Source organism: Thunnus albacares, chromosome 1 (assembly GCF_914725855.1).
Source record: "Thunnus albacares chromosome 1, fThuAlb1.1, whole genome shotgun sequence".
NCBI lineage: Eukaryota > Metazoa > Chordata > Actinopteri > Scombriformes > Scombridae > Thunnus > Thunnus albacares.
The window spans coordinates 40,061,076-40,077,091 of NC_058106.1; the positions used below are offsets into that span (position 1 = coordinate 40,061,076).

Sequence of the window (16,016 nt, forward strand, 5' to 3'; positions counted from 1 at the left end):
AACAAACGCTCAAATCTAATCTGCTGTTTCAGAAACTCTCTGCGTGTCAAGGTCATCGCTCTGCGCTATCAGTCTCTGCACTTCAAAACAGCCGGCGAGGTTTAGACGTCTTTGTCTTCCTCTCATGGTGAGAGGTTTGAGATTGTGTGTTTCACAGCTTCTCATGAAGGTGTGAACTCCTGTGAAAACACAGCAGAGGAGGCAGAAACAAAGACAACAGGCAGAATGAAGGACGGCTGTAAAGAGTGTTTGGTTTAGAGCAGAGGAGCATGCTGAGCAGACTAAATACTTTAACAGACACTCAGAGAACATCCACACTGAGCCAGCTGATTGGTAAATTCATCTTCTGTCCCTTTTGGCCCTCCGTCCAGACTCAAGCAGAGCTTTTTCCAAAATGTCCTCCCGAGTGTGTAAATGTGAAAACTCTGAACAGATGGTGGCAGCAGTGCGCCGTTTCTTTGGAAGAGGAAGAAGAAAAAACACAATAACAACTCTGGCCGACGGCTTCATGCGAGTGTTGTTCTCTTTATTGTCTACTTTGACAGCTTGTTTAGAGTTAAACGTAGTTATCTACCACCTTTCTCTGCTCAAACTGTTGGAATCTGCTGCGATCTCTCTATACAAGGCAAATAATCTCTGAACGTATGTATGTTTGTCTTTCACATATCTGGAGAACCGTTCATCTGATCTACTTCATACCTGGCAGGTGCATCGCTGGGGAATCAAGGAGGTGCAATATCAGTGTGTGAAGTTGTTTGGGTGAGAAAATTATAAAAATACCTCATAAACAACATTGCTTCTTCTGCACATGGATTCAATGAGCAGAAAGACAGACAGCGCCACTCTGCCATTGCAACACACATCGTGGTCAGAGATGACATCCGTAGTGATGAGAACTACCATAGAGATTGAAGTGCAGGATGTCTCAGGCACGTTTTTAACACCACAGTTCATCCCATCAACTTTAGTTCAACTCAAAATTGTAGTCTCCAGATATTCTGCGTGAGGCGTTTATGGAACATCAGTAAATTGTAGTGTCTGCTGATAGTCTGCATGTTCTCTCTAGGTACTGAGTGTACGTTTTGAACGGGCACTACACTAGTAAACTAAATGACAGGAAGTCGCCATGGAAACAGAAACAGTATACCATTTCTTCTTTGCTGGTTTTCTGTGGCTGACTTGCAGTTCTGTCCTCTGCACATGCCCAGTAGGAGGAGAATTACCTGTTTTGGTGTTTCAATGTGGACGGAGATATTTGCAGAAATGAGCTGAAACTCCCGCTGTGGCTGCTTGACGCTTTAGATCGAGAAGTGTTTTATAGTTTGGTGGTTTCATGTAGACGTTGTCTGAGAGTACGTCTACACTACGCTGGACATCTGTAAACACATCTCTCCGTTTGAGCCTCCATTCACACTAAAACTGGGTTTTTCTTGCCCAAAAACTGAGCTTTACCACAACGTTCTCCACAGTTTGTAAATGTTCAACCACCAGCTTGGTGTTTCAGTGTGTACGGAGGAAAACTGAGCTTTTACACATGACGACGTGAGCTGCCCAGTGACGGACTTTTATATCACCTCAAACGTTCTCTGTGGTTGATTTTAAATGTCTGTCCTCCTCACCAGATGTTTCATGTTTGCTGACTGAAGAGAGGATGAAGAAGAGCTTCAGCTGATTGTATGTTGTTCAGGTGTTGGTCTGTGGACAGAGGTTGTTCTTGTTTTCACATGAAAGCAGCGTTTTAAGAATCAGAAGGTGTAGTTTTAGAGCAGAGGGGCATGCTGAGCTGATATCTGCAGTCAGAATAAATACTTTCAACAGCCTGATAGCTGCAGGCTTTAATTTCCTCTCAGATGTTTCAGGTTTCATGCTCTCAGGCTCTAAATGTGTGTGTGTGTGTGTGTGTGTTTATACTGAATTACCTTCAGTGATCTGTGAATGACTGGATGTGTTCTGACAGTGTTGGTATCTGTAACATTCCTGTTTCTTCACTCTAACTGTTATCAGTGGAAACATTGCAGCCTGGTACGTCGTCGACTCAGTGCTGCCATCAGTTTCCTGTCAGGAGTCGGAGTAAAGGCACGCTCATTCTGCAGCGATTCAGCTTTCATTCCTCCTCGTCATTCATCGTGCAAGATAAGAACAGACAGATGAAACTTTATCCGTGTGGGGAGAGCATCGCACTGCGTTCAACAAGCTGCAGCAGGCAACTACAAATAAACACAGCACCAGAAACGAGTTTGTTAATGAGAACAAAGCACATTCATAATAAGAGGAAGTACAGAAGTAAAGTAAGGATAACAGTAGATGCATGCAGATGTAAAATAACACCAGTGGAAAGCTGTTTTCACACGGGACTAGTGTTACCTGTGGGTCTTGTTCCATTTGTTATTAAGAAAACAGAAGTCGTCTGTGTTGTTAATCCTGGGAGTAATTTCACCATATTTCACCAGAGGTCATCTGATAATATAGTGTTGTGTGAAACAGCATCTCGGTTGTTTTTTTATTGCGAGGGTTCAGCAGTTTGTTTCCTCCTCTTTTACAGTTATTTGGGCTACAGTGGAAACATTATGGTGTAAATTCAGGAGGCTGTCGGCACAGAGACGAAGAATCAAGTTGAAATCCACCAAAAGTGTGAAATGTTGAGATGCACGACAGCATTTAGGTTGTATTCTTCAAAACGTCTTGGAGCTTGTGGTTATCTGCACTTTTTGAGCTGGTGTGAGACCCACACTCACAGACACGCCCACCCTAACGTTCCCGCCAAAACTCACCAGTAGGAGAAGTCCAGATCGTCCCCGGAGTGTTCGCCACTTAGCTTGCCAACCCTTAGCAACGCACCAAAAAGTCTGTCATTCTCATTCTACAGATTGAGATAATCCACAGGACCGCCATGACCTTACCGAAGGCCATAGAGTCACACGCCAGCTCTGGCCGTCCATCCTCAGAGCTGACATCACACACACTGGCTGACAGAGGTGGAAAGTAACTAAGTACATTTACTCAAGTACTGAAGTACAGCGTTGAGGTATTTGTACTTTACTTGAGTATCTCCATGTGATGCTACTTTCTACATTTCAGAGGGAAATATTGTACTTTCTACTCCACTACATTTATTTGACATCTTTAGTTACTTTTCAGATGAAGATTTGACACAATGGATAATATAACAAGCTTTTAAAATACAACACATTGTTAAAGATGAAACCAGTGGTTTCCAACCTTTTTGGCTTTTGACGTCTTACAAAAAGCAGTGTGTAGTCGGGGTCACATTTCACATGTCTATGAGTTGTTAATAGCTCCACCAAATAGTGATTTTTCCCTCTAAACTTCTCACATGCTTTCATTTCAATAAATGTTCAAATGATCCAATATTTCAGCAAAAATCAAAGATTTGAGAAAAAGAACTTTGTTTTTTCTTCTTTCCTCTCCCATTAATCATCTCACGACCCCTCAGATTTATCTGGTGTCGAATGCTTTATGTAGATCTAAAAATACAGCACCAACTACTCCCCCTGTGTCAAGTCTTGATTTAATTTGCTCTAGTAAGTGCAAGGTAGCAGTTTCAGTGGAATGATTTGCTCTAAAGCCAAATTGCATACATACAAGGTCAGAGGGACCAAACCACTGCTTTTACTGCAATACTTTAACTACATCAAGCTCATAATACTTATGTACTTTTACTGTAGTAGGATTTTTCATGCAGGACTTTTACTTGTAATGGAGCATTTTTACATGACTGTATTGGTACTTTTGCTGCAGTAAAGTATCTGCTATCCAGAGCTTCTGCTCAGCTGGTCTGAGGTCTTGTTATAGATTCAGAATCTCCAGGAGATTTGGATGTCTTATGCAAAAAGATTTATTGACATAGACAAACTTGATCAACCAATGAGACAGCAGTGACATTTCAGAGTGCAAGTTTAGACCCAGACCACCTTGTCCCCAGTCGCAACATCACTATAAGATTGTTTACTGTAGTGCTGTCTCTATGGCAACAATCATAAAGCCAGGTTGGCTGGACTGAGAAGAAGACAGTCTGCATCTCTCAGGAACATTTAAACATGGCACATATATGTCAGTTCCTTCACAGAGGTCATTCAGTGTTATTTTTGTTGACTAACGGTCTACTGTAAGTTCAGACTGTGTTGTTTGTTGGGAGGAGCAGTTTTTCTGTTGACTCACTGACTGATTTTTTTTTAAATGAACTGAGATATGAAGCCCTCTGTTGCATTTGAAACTGTGGACTGGTCGTTGAACACATTCCTGTATGACACACTGGTGGAAACAGATGTACGGTGTGTTCTGTGTTTTGTTGGTTACTTGAACCTGTGAATTTGCTGGTCGTTGGAGTGTAGCCTACATTTCTAAGGGTCAGGTTTAGGTAATCTGGGTCCTTTTGTAGAGTTCACTAGTAAAAACTGAACTAAAAACCTTGTCAGTGTGACTCTGTCTGGCTTTTCCCAGGAATATTCTAATAGTGCTGAATAATTAATGGTTTTTACTTATATTAAATGCTGTTGTGAGATTCTGCTGCTCAGAGATTAAAGTAAGTCTGCTGTTGTCCGGCTGACGGCTGTTTAAGAAACAACCGAGCCAATCAGAGCTGTGTAGGCGGGATTAAGAGCAACAATGTCAGTTTTCTCTTGACAGAGACGCAAAAACTGAGCCTGAAAAATGTTACCTTGTCCTCCTGCGTCGACTGAACATGACGTTAACCCCGAACAGAAAACAGCTGACATGACACCATGTCGCTAACGAGCGCAATCTGATTATCAGTCTGAAGCATTTCTTCCTTTATTTCTGGTTTTGTCTCTGAGAGTCAGCTGGCCTGTCCTGTCACTGTGTTCGCTTTTGTGGAGGATCAAAGGTCATGTCTCCTGTGGGTCGCTCGCTTTTAGAGCCCCTCCCTGCCCACGTCATGTCGCCGTGATTAGTTACTAACAAGGTCATGACCTCTGCTTTTTGGAGACCGTGACCCCTCTTATGGTCGGGTTGTTTGAACACGGCTTCAATATGGCTGACTGAGTTTCTCCAAAGAATGATTTAATCAGATATCAGCATCATCTCTTTACACCATAAATATAAAAGATAGATGTCATGTTATTGAATGTTTGCAGGATGGTAGCTGCACATGGTGGTTATTTCTGGGTTCTGGCTGCAGAGTCCTGTATGAGTGGTTCAACAGTGACCCTGCTGCGCCCTCAGCCTCCACACCCACCAGGAACTGGTTTTTCCATCTCCGTCAGCTGAACAGTTGGGTGGATGAATCATGGCCCTCCAGGGAGAGAGAGGCTGCCACCGGCTATTCATTAAAACCAGCATAACCTGAGAGATTGGATTAGATTATCTTAAAGGCTCATCTGGCTGATTAAACAACAACTTCTCTCGACCAATCACAGCGAAGGAGATGATCCACCATCTATCTTTATTCAGACACAAACGTATACAGTCTCTCTGCTCTGAGGCCCAAACACACCTTTAATACAACAGTGTGTTGTGATTAGAGCTGCAACAATTAGTCAATTCATCAATTAGTCAATCACAAGAAAAATAATCAGCAACTGTTCTTTGATAATCGATTAGCTGTTGGTAACTTTCTCTTCTTGCAGCTTCTAGCTTGTGAGGATTTGCTGCTTTTCTTTGTCTCATATGACAGTAAACACATTATATACATTATGTAGACCAAATGATTTATTGATTGATGTGGAAAATAATATGCAGATGAAATGATTATGAATATAACTGTTAGTTGTTTTATTTTAGTTTTATTTTAGTTCTGCTAAAGCCACAGGAAGTTCTGATCTCTGATTGGCTGGCAGATGTCTCTTAAACATCAACAGATCAGCTCAACAGTTTAACTTCAGCTCTAAATCAGACACATTTATATATATATTATATATATTTAATGATTATTTTCATTATCAATTCATCTGTCGATTATTTTCTTGATTAGTTGTTTGGTTCTTAAAATGTCAGAAAATGTTGATCAGTGTTTCCTAAAGACGACGTCCTCAAATGTCTTGTTTTGTCCACAACACAAATATATTCAGTTTACTGTCACACAGACTAAATAAACCAGAAAATATTCACATTTAACAAGCTGAAATCAGAGAATTTGGACTTTTTCTTCTTAGAAAATTGATTATCACAATGGTTGCTGATTGATTTAATAGTTGGCAACTAATCGATTAATTGAATCGTTGCAGCTCTACTGCAGATGAATCAATGTCCTCATTCACAGTAATATCTGCGCTCAATAATACGGAATATTCATGTTCATTTTGTTTGCTCCACAACAACGAGCAACCACTGTACTTTTGTTTTCAGAGATATTAATCAGTTTAGTGAGTTTACATGTTTTTCTCTGTTAAATCTTGTCGACAACAGCAACTTAGTTCAGTGTAAAACCGGCAAGTCACAGCTGTGAACTGAGTTCCTGTTCAGTTTTCTCTCAGTACGACTGTCTGAAGGCAGCAGAGGAAGAATCTTAAATACCACTGCTTTGACCTCTGACCTTTGCCCTCCTTATAATTGGTTGTTTGTGTTGTCGGTGACGTTTGAAATGAAACGTTTCTGTTTCTGCTCTCTGGATAAGAGTCTGAGCTACATGAAACAAAGACTGAAAAGTGTCTTTTTGTGGCAGAGGTCTGGTGTGTGGAGGATAATGACGTTATTATTCAGCCTCAGACTGGGTGGCCTCTCTCGTTCTCCCATGGGAACCTCCCTCACCCTGCTTTGATGTGCCTCCTCCTCACCCTCCTCACCCTCCTCACCCTCTCAGAGCCAGGCAAAGCTGAGACTTAATACTGTAATCCTCACATTTATATACTGTGATTCCTACAGCTGGATTTAACATCCTATACGTCCTGTTGTTCCCATATTTATATTTTTCCCTGACAGACCCTTTTCTTATCTTTCTTTTCTCTTCTTATGAGGCTCATTTGTAGTTTTTATTGTGACTTTTAGGGTAAATGTGTACTTGAGCTGCCATGTTCTGGTGTCTTTGACCTGACTGCTGAGATATTATTGTTAAAGCAAGTTCAAGTTTCATCAAAACAAACACTTGGATGATGGAATATGAACAATAGAACAATCTGGTTTCAGATCTCTGAATTATCATTATCATTCTCCGGTTTTATTTCAGGGATTCAGGTTTGTTGTCGTGTTACTCAGTTGGAAAAACAGCCGAGCCAATCAGAGCTTTGTAGGTGGGATTTATACTTGCTTCCTGTTTACTTCCTGTCCCACAAACAGAAGAGCGATGGACGCTACCTGCTTTAGTTGATGCCGATTCTCCTGTTGTCAGTCTGTTGGTGGTGATCTTTGTCTTTTTCTTCTTCTTCTTCTTCTTTCTGAATATTTTGAGCAGTTATTATTGATTAATGAGATGATCAGCTGTGATGGGGGGGTGGTACAGTCTCTGACATCACGTTAGACTAAAGTGTTTTGTTGGTTAAAGTGAGAATAAATCAGCCAGATGAAGGCAACAGAATCAGCAGCTGCAGTGTTGATTCAGACTGTTGAAGTGAAGCACTTTAAGATGAGGAGCAACATGTTGCACCATATCATTAACTTTTGAATACATCTTTCTTTTTGGCTTTCAGAGAGCGTTTCATCTCACGTTTGGGCTGTTTTTGATTGAAGTCTGACTTGTGTGCAGTTAGTGAGCAGAACTTAAATATTAAAACCGTTCACCTTCACCTTCGTCCTCCAAATACAGCTGCTCAACAGCGGCATGTCATTCATTTGGTTCCATGTACAGTTTATTTGTTTGACTTCAGTTTTATTGTTTACATCTTGTATGTTACAGTATGTATGTTGAGTTTTGTGGTGCTGGTAAATCAGCTGATCTGGAGCCCAGGAAGGCGTAATAAAGTAGTTTGGAGGAGCTTTAGCTTCAGCCTTCAGACGTCTGCATGTTTAAATATCAAATGAAGGCCTGGTGTTACTGTCTTCTCTATAACTCTGTTAATATTTACTTTGGTTTTTATCCTGGTTTAAACTTTTGGAGCACATCAGTTTTATGAGGCTGCGTGAAATTCTGCTCACGGCCCACATTAAACCACAAGAAGTTCTGCCTGTGCTTTGCGTCAACAGATTGAACTCATGATCTGTGATGTCTATCGGCCATCAGGCCTTTCAGCAGTAACCCCCCACCCCCTCCCTCTCCCCACTACCACCACCACCACCACCACAGTGTCATCTGATATCCTGGTACTAATATTGGCCTCAGCACTACATTTGGCTGCCAGTTGTTGTGTGTGAATGCTGCCCGCCTGAGTCACATCCAGAATATTCACCTCAACAGAGACTGAAGGAGAACGCTGGCTGTGCTGCTGGCTGAGCAGCATCACATGACGAGCTGGAAGCAGCGGGAAACTGCTTGCCTAGCTCCATCAAAGAGAGAAAATAATCCACCTCTGTCTGTTTACATGTTATGTGTTAGATAACAAGCTAATCAGCAGTCCATCCTGTAGTCAGCTGGTTGAGGTGACAGTAGATTAACACAGACAACAACTCCACCATGAGTTTAGAGATGCTGCCTGCAGTCACTGCACCCAACAGCAAACAGCTCCAATATGTCTCCTTTTTACATTTCTATTTCTACTTCCTCAATAAACAACATAAATCAGACTTAGAGATGTTGAAGGTGTATTTTCTCTCTTTCAACATCACTCTTCTTTCCAGCTGTGATGTGATGAGTAAACATGGGTTTCTATAAAAGCTGTGGCACTCTGTGATCAAATATTAAAGACTCAAGTTCACTGACAAGCTTCAAGACAAGTAGAAAAGGAAGGTAGTCATGTATTCAACTTGTCACTTTGGATCCTCAGATTCATACTATTTGCTCGCATTTTATAGAATAACCAAATGATAGATGAATTAAAAAAAACTAGTTAACAAATTAATACTGAAAATGAAAATAACCATTAGTTGCAGTCCTTGCATGCATGTCTGTTCTCCAGTCTCAGACTTGTGGTTTGAGTGAAATAATCCATCAACATGAAGTGAATATGAAGGAGACAGTGAGAAGTGGAGCCACAGCTTCTGTCAGGCAATATTCAATCATCTTGAATTGAAGAGAAGGAAACGTGAACTCATGTTCTCATGTGCCAACAGAAAAGAGAGGGAGGATAACACATAAATACACGGCTACACATCAACAGTCAGCATTTAAATGTATGCCATCACACACTCAGACAGTCACAGACAGCAGCCTGGAGCCAGGCGGCGTGTGTGGGCTGATATTTTTACCGGACCAGTCTCCATGGCCTGCAGACCAGTGGATCCAGTTACAGCTCGGTTCCTGTTCTCCGGGGCTTCCCAGCCACACCTCCAGGGGCACAACTTCAATAGTTAGCCTGAAACGGTGAACTGGTTTCTAACTGTGTGCTCAGAGAACTAACACGTGCTGATAAGAGGCGTGTTCGCTGTGTATGAGAGCAGCATTATTGATAGATAACAGCTGACTGTAGTGACTAATGTACAGTACATGAACATAAATATGAAGACTAATAATAGCAGAGGAGGCTGTGTGCAGTAGTTCACGTGTTGGGAGTAAATGGTTAATGGTACTGGTACCTGACTGTGTCTGCCTGCAGGTCGATGTTACAGTGCTCAGACAGAAACAGCTTAAATATGTTTGATATGTGGATGTGGCTGGAATGTGATGCAGAGGTTTGGTGGTTTTAAAAACAGCAGCTGGACATCCCGTAAACACAGACGCTTTCTCAGCTGTGGCCATGTTTGATTTTGCTGCTCTTGTTTAGCTTCTCACACTTTGAGCACCTAACCGAGAGCTAAAGCTGGGTGATATAGCCAAAAAATAAATTCACACAATATTAATCTTTTTTCTGCAAGCTGCAGGATTGACACTAGAGCTGATGTACCAGCTATCATCTACATCCATAGAGACGATTTATTGTTAGTCCTGGACTAAAAAGCCTTTACAAGATGTTAGAGTCTCACTCTTGTCTTTTTTTGTCCTTTTCCCATCAGGACTCTGAATCTTTGGACCGCTGCATCCAGACTGCTCTGTCGTCCCTCTACCCGCCCTTCCAGGCCACATCCCCGACTGTCCTCTGTCAGGTCCTCAGCGTGGTGGAGAGCCGCTACAGAGGAGACGGCCTCCGCTACCTGATCCACTTCCTGCTGCCGGCAAAACAGTTCTTACAGAACATCCAGCAAGATGCCTGCGTGAGTTACTGTCCTGTCTGTAGGGCTGCTGTCCTGTCTGTAGGGCTGCTGTCCTGCCTGTAGGGGCTGCTGTCCTGCCTGAAGGAGCTGCTGTCCTGTCTGTAGGGGCTGCTGTTCTGTCTGTAGGGCTGCTGTCCTGTCCGTAAGGCTGCTGTCCTGTCTGTAGGGCTGCTGTCCTGTCTGTAGGGCTGCTGTCCTGCCTGAAGGAGCTGCTGTCCTGCCTGTAAGGCTGCTGCCCTGTCTGAAGGAGCTGCTGTCCTGTCTGTAAGGCTGCTGTCCTGTCTGTAGGGGTTGCTTTCCTGTCTGTAGGACTGCTGTCCTGTCTGTAGGGCTGCTGTCCTGTCTGTAGGGGCTGCTGTCCTGCCTGAAGGAGCTGCTGTCCTGTCTGTAGGGGCTGCTGTCCTGTCTGTAGGGCTGCTGTCCTGTCTGTAGGGGCTGCTGTCCTGTCTGTAGGGCTGCTGTCCTGTCTGTAGGGGCTGCTGTCCTGTCTGTAAGGCTGCTGTCCTGTCTGTAGGGCTGCTGTCCTGCCTGAAGGAGCTGCTGTCCTGCCTGTAAGGCTGCTGCCCTGCCTGTAAGGCCGCTGTGCTGTCTGAAGAGCTGCTGTCCTGTCCGTAAGGTTGCTGTCCTGCCTGTAAGGCTGCTGTGCTGTCTGAAGGAGCTGCTGTCCTGTCTGTAGGGCTGCTGTCCTGTCTGTAGGGGTTGCTGTCCTGTCTGTAGGGTTGCTGTCCTGTCTGTAAGGTTGCTGTGCTGTCTGAAGGAGCTGCTGTCCTGTCTGTAGGGTTGCTGTCCTGTCTGTAGGGCTGCTGTCCTGTCTGTAGGGTTGCTGTCCTGTCTGTAGGGCTGCTGTCCTGTCTGTAGGGCTGCTGTCCTGTAGACCCACAGCTGACTGAGGAAACACGTCTTTTCCTCTCTGTGTTGGTGCTTCAGCAGTAGGTCATGATGTTAGAGTTGTGATAGTGGAGAGAAGAACAAACAAGAAGCTCTGATGGAGGAGATGCTGAACACTGTGAATCGGTTTCACTGATGAGTCAAACAGACTCTTTCTTCTCTCTGGTCGTGTCTGTTCTCATCTGTCGAACATGGTGTGTGGTTGGCTGATCGTGATTGGCTGATCATGGTTGGCTGATGTGTCATGTTTGGTGAAGGTGACTGGGGGATCGTCACTCACCTGGCTGCTGGGCGTCGCTTCGCCCACTGACTTGAATCGGACAGAGGACACACTGTCCTGCTGGAAGTCAGGAGGGAGAGGAAAGTGTGTGTGTGTGTGTGTGTGTGTGTGTGTGTTTGGCCTTTTTATCTGATTATTGACTGCAAATTTGTTCGGCATCACATTAAGAAATGTTTGTTTGATGCTGCCATTGCTGATGGATCAAACTAGTTCAGTAGAGAAAACAGCTGTGACTGAACTCATGTTGCAGATGATTCTCTTTTTACACATATTGATTTCATTGTACATGATAATAACCTCTTCCTCTCCTGCCCCTCCTCCCCCTCCTCTTTTCTCCTCTTCTCTCCCCACCCCTCCCCTCCCTCCCCCTCCTCTCCCTCCTCTGTTCTCCTCTCCTTTCCTCCTCCCTCTCCCCCTCCTCCCCCCTCCTCCTTCTCTCCTCCTCTCCTCTGCTCTGTCCCTCCTCTCCTCCAGTTGCAGTACTGTGGTTTGTTATTTCTTCATGAAGGCTGGCCTCTGTGTGTCCATGAGAAGGTAGTCGTGCAGCTCTGCCCTCTGGACCACCGTCTCCTCCGTCCAGGAGACTTTTACCTGCTGGTTTCTCCTCCTCCTTCTCCTATTCCCCCCCAAGCACACAGCGCCTCCTGCAAGAGCGGCGTCACCTCCTCCCCTCGCCTGCTAGTGTGCAGTGTGTCGGCCGGCAGCCACCATGTGGAGCAGCAGGAGGTGTCGGAGTTAGCCCTGCGGTCCCTCTTCAGCATGGCCTGGCTGGACTCTGTGAACAGGGAGAGGGAGCAGCGAGGAGCGTCCAGGCTGGAGCGCTGCCTCCTCTCAGCCCATGGAGACGTCTTCAGGGTCCCCTGGGAGGACCTGGTCTACCCACAATTCATCAGCCGGCCCAGGACCACCCTGGGGGAGGACAAGGAGTCCTCCGTTAAAGACGGGGATATGTTCATCAACACATCACATGATCCATGTAGAGACACTAACTCCCCAGGACAGGATGTAAAGCTCCTCCCATCCTCTGCAAAAACCGACCAATCAGCAGCAAGCAGCGAGAGCGAGGACTCAGAGGGCGAATATGTGGAGCTGACGGAGCTCCCGCTGCCTCGCTTCTCCCCCCAGAAAGGCTCCTTAACCCAGTCCATCAGTCTGCAGCACCGAGCCCGGAGCAGCACACACCCCTCTACACACACACACACACTCTCTGCTGCCACGCACACACCTCAGAACACACACACACACTTTGCTGCTGCACACACACCTCAGAACACACACACACACTTTGCTGCCACACACACACCTCAGAACACACACACACTCTCTGCTTCCACGCACACTCCCAAAACTCCTCTTACACACCCCGCTAATACTACACACTCCTGGTCGTGTGTGGAGGTCAGCTCCCAAACTGGACTCTGCTCCAGGCTCATCGAGGAGAACCTCAGCCAGGACTCCTGTGGACCCGTCATCCTCACCCCTGTCTCCCCTGCCGCCGCCGCCTCCTCCTCCTCATCTGCTCCTCCTGAAGTTGTGGGAACCTCCAGCTGTCAGTCAGAGCGTCGGATGTCGCAGAAGGAAATAGAAGGTACAGATTCAACAACAAGTCCGAACCTATGCACTGAACCTGAAAACTGTACAGAACAGAGAGAGGAGGAGGAGGAGGAGGAGAGGAAGGAGAGAGAGCTGAGGGAGAGGCAGGAAAGGAAGAATGAAATGAAAGTGTTAGCTGATGAAGTTGTAGAGAAGGAAGAAGAGGAGGTGCAGGAGGAGAGGGTGGAACAGTCTGAGTGTAGGAGGGATGAAAGTTTACTGCTGGACAAACACGCTGCTGCACAGGGAGGAGAGATGGAGGAGGAGGATGAAGAGGAAAGTGAAGAGACAGAGGGAGAGTTAGAAGAGGAAAGAGTAGAGGAGGTGGAGGTAGAGGAGGAGGTTCAGGTTATAATTGTGCAGAAGAGTCAAGAAAGTAGGGAGGAGCAGCATGTGATGGTTGGAGGAGGAGACGAAGCTGAAGAAGAAGAGGAAGAGAGAGGAGGTGAACAAATACTCACCGATGAAGGAGCTCAGTCACATACAAACACACAATGTGAAGATAACACACAACACACACACACTGAGCCCAACACACAACACACACACACTGAGCCCAACACACAACACACACACACTGAGCCCAACACACAACACACACACACTGAGGACAACACTCCACACACACACACTGACGAGTCCAACACACCACACACACACACTGAGGAGGACAACACACCACACACACACACTGACGAGTCCAACACACCACACACACACACTGAGGAGGACAACACACCACACACTGAGGAGGACAACACACCACACACACACACTGAGGAGGACAACACACCACACACACACACTGAGGAGGACAACACACCACACACACACACTGAGGACAACACACCACACACACACACTGAGGAGGACAACACACCACACACACACACTGAGGACTTCACACAACACACACATACTGAGCACAATACACCACACACACACACTGAGTCCAACACACAACAAGCACACACTGAGGACTTCACACCACACACACACACTGAGGACAACACACTACACACACACACTGAGGACTACACACATACTGAGGAGGACAACACACAGCACACACACACTGAGGACAACACACAGCACACACACACTGAGTCCAACACACCACACACACACACTGAGGACTACACACAACACACACACACTGAGGACAACACACCACACACACACACTGAGGACTACACACAACACACACACACTGAGGAGGACAACACACAACAAACACACACTGAGGACTACACACCACACACACACACTGACGAGTCCAACACACCACACACACACACTGAGGACAACACACCACACACACACACTGACGAGTCCAACACACCACACACACACACTGAGGACAACACACCACACACACACACTGACGAGTCCAACACACCACACACACACACTGACGAGTCCAACACACAACAAACACACACTGAGGACAACACACCACACACACACACTGAGGACAACACACCACACACACACACTGAGGACAACACACCACACACACACACTGAGGACAACACACCACACACACACACTGAAGACAACACACAACAAACACACACTGAGGACAACACACAGCACACACACACTGAGTCCAACACACAACAAGCACACACTGAGGACTACACACAACACACACACACTGAGTCCAACACACAACAAACACACACTGAAGACAACACACAACACACACACACTGAAGACAACACACAACAAACACACACTGAGGACAACACACCACACACACACACTGAAGACAACACACAACAAACACACACTGAGGACAACACACCACACACACACACTGAGGACTACACACCACTAAGTGTCTCCACACCAGCGTTGGATGCAGGTTCATGTTGGGATGAACTCCAGGAGTCTGAGAATGGACATAACGAGGAAGAAGAGAAGGAGGAGGAGGAGGAGGAGGAGCAAGAGGAGGAGGAGGAGTGCTGCTGTGAGGAGGTTGGTGGAGGAAGAGCTGCAGAGCTTCAGAATGAAGGTACAGAAACCTGTTTCTCCTCCTCAGTCCCTTTTTCCTCTCCTGCTTTTCATCCCACAAACCTTGAGACTCTTTCTGTTTTCCCATTTGTCACCTCCTCTTCCTCCTCCTCCTCCTCCTCCTGTGATTGACTGAATGAGTCCTCCATCTCCTCCTCCTCCTCCTCCTCCTCCTCCCTTCCACCTTCCTCCTCAACAGCCCCTGTAGTAACAGCACATAGACTGACCCTTCACCTTCTGTTCTAACTCTAACACACCTGTTTGATCTGAGTTACTGGAGCAGAGCTGGTTAACAGGACACATACTGAACTAAACTTAGCACAAAAAGTAAGGAAGTTTGTGTTTGGTAGATTTCTTTATTGTAACGATGCTTCTTGGCACATTAAATGGTGCCACATTTGTAAGGAACATGCATTTGTGGGATGAGCAGCAGAGCTGAGTATGTGGGTTGCGCTCATGAAAAATTTGCCAAATCTTCTCTGCCAATGCCAAACAGCTTATTCTGCCATTGACTCTTGTTTGGTGTTTGGTGGATTGGATGATTGAAGTTTGAAGAAACAAGACATATTGGCAGTTTAACAATTTATCCATTTAACAAACAGAAGCCTCAGTAGCGTGTGGAAGAACCATACACAGCCACAACAGCCTGGCACCTCCTCCTCATGCTGGTCACCAGCCTGGTCACACTCTGCTGTGGGATGGCATCCCATTCTTCAACCAGCATTTGTCAAGTCAGCCAACGTGGTTGTGTTGGTCACTCTGGCATGAACAGCACGCCCAAGCTGATCCCACAAGTGTTCAATGGGGTTGAGGTCAGGACTGCTGGCAGGCCGTTCCATCCTCTCCACTCCCAAATTCTGGAGGTAGTCTCTGATAAAGCCCGCTCTGTGGGGGCGAGCGTTGCCGTCTCGGAGGATAGAGTTCGGTCCCAGACTGTGGAGATATGGGATTGCCACTGGTTGCAGAATCTCATCTCGATATCTCTCTGCATTGAGATTGCCTCCAATGATGACAAGCCTCATTTTCCCAGTGAGGGAGATTCCGC

The 16,016-nt window shown here is 45.7% G+C and overlaps 3 protein-coding genes and 1 long non-coding RNA gene across 6 annotated transcripts in view; 3 read left to right on the forward strand and 1 right to left on the reverse strand.

The window, feature by feature from the left end:
• Window positions 1–10,082, forward strand: part of LOC122987674 — a 54,976-nt gene extending 44,894 nt beyond the window's left edge. Inside the window, exon 5 of one of the 2 annotated variants that reach the window (XR_006404554.1) lies at window positions 9,997–10,082. This is a non-coding gene — a long non-coding RNA (uncharacterized LOC122987674). The remainder of the gene's footprint in view (window positions 1–9,996) is intronic. The other variant, XR_006404553.1, reaches the window with a different exon arrangement.
• The window catches only part of LOC122986896 (NLR family CARD domain-containing protein 3-like), a 1,497,050-nt gene that overhangs the window by 1,390,671 nt on the left and 90,363 nt on the right, over window positions 1–16,016 (reverse strand). The gene's annotated exons all lie outside the window — the stretch shown is intronic.
• Window positions 1–16,016, forward strand: part of LOC122986857 (NLR family CARD domain-containing protein 3-like) — a 934,102-nt gene that overhangs the window by 459,636 nt on the left and 458,450 nt on the right. The window lies entirely within an intron of this gene.
• plekhg4 (pleckstrin homology domain containing, family G (with RhoGef domain) member 4) overlaps window positions 10,115–16,016 on the forward strand; it is a 32,161-nt gene continuing 26,259 nt past the window's right edge. Inside the window, exon 1 of one of the 2 annotated variants that reach the window (XM_044358274.1) lies at window positions 10,115–10,194. The gene's annotated coding sequence lies outside the window, so the exon portion shown is untranslated. Of the gene's footprint in view, window positions 10,195–14,698; window positions 14,973–16,016 lie in introns of those variants that run through there. The other variant, XM_044358283.1, reaches the window with a different exon arrangement.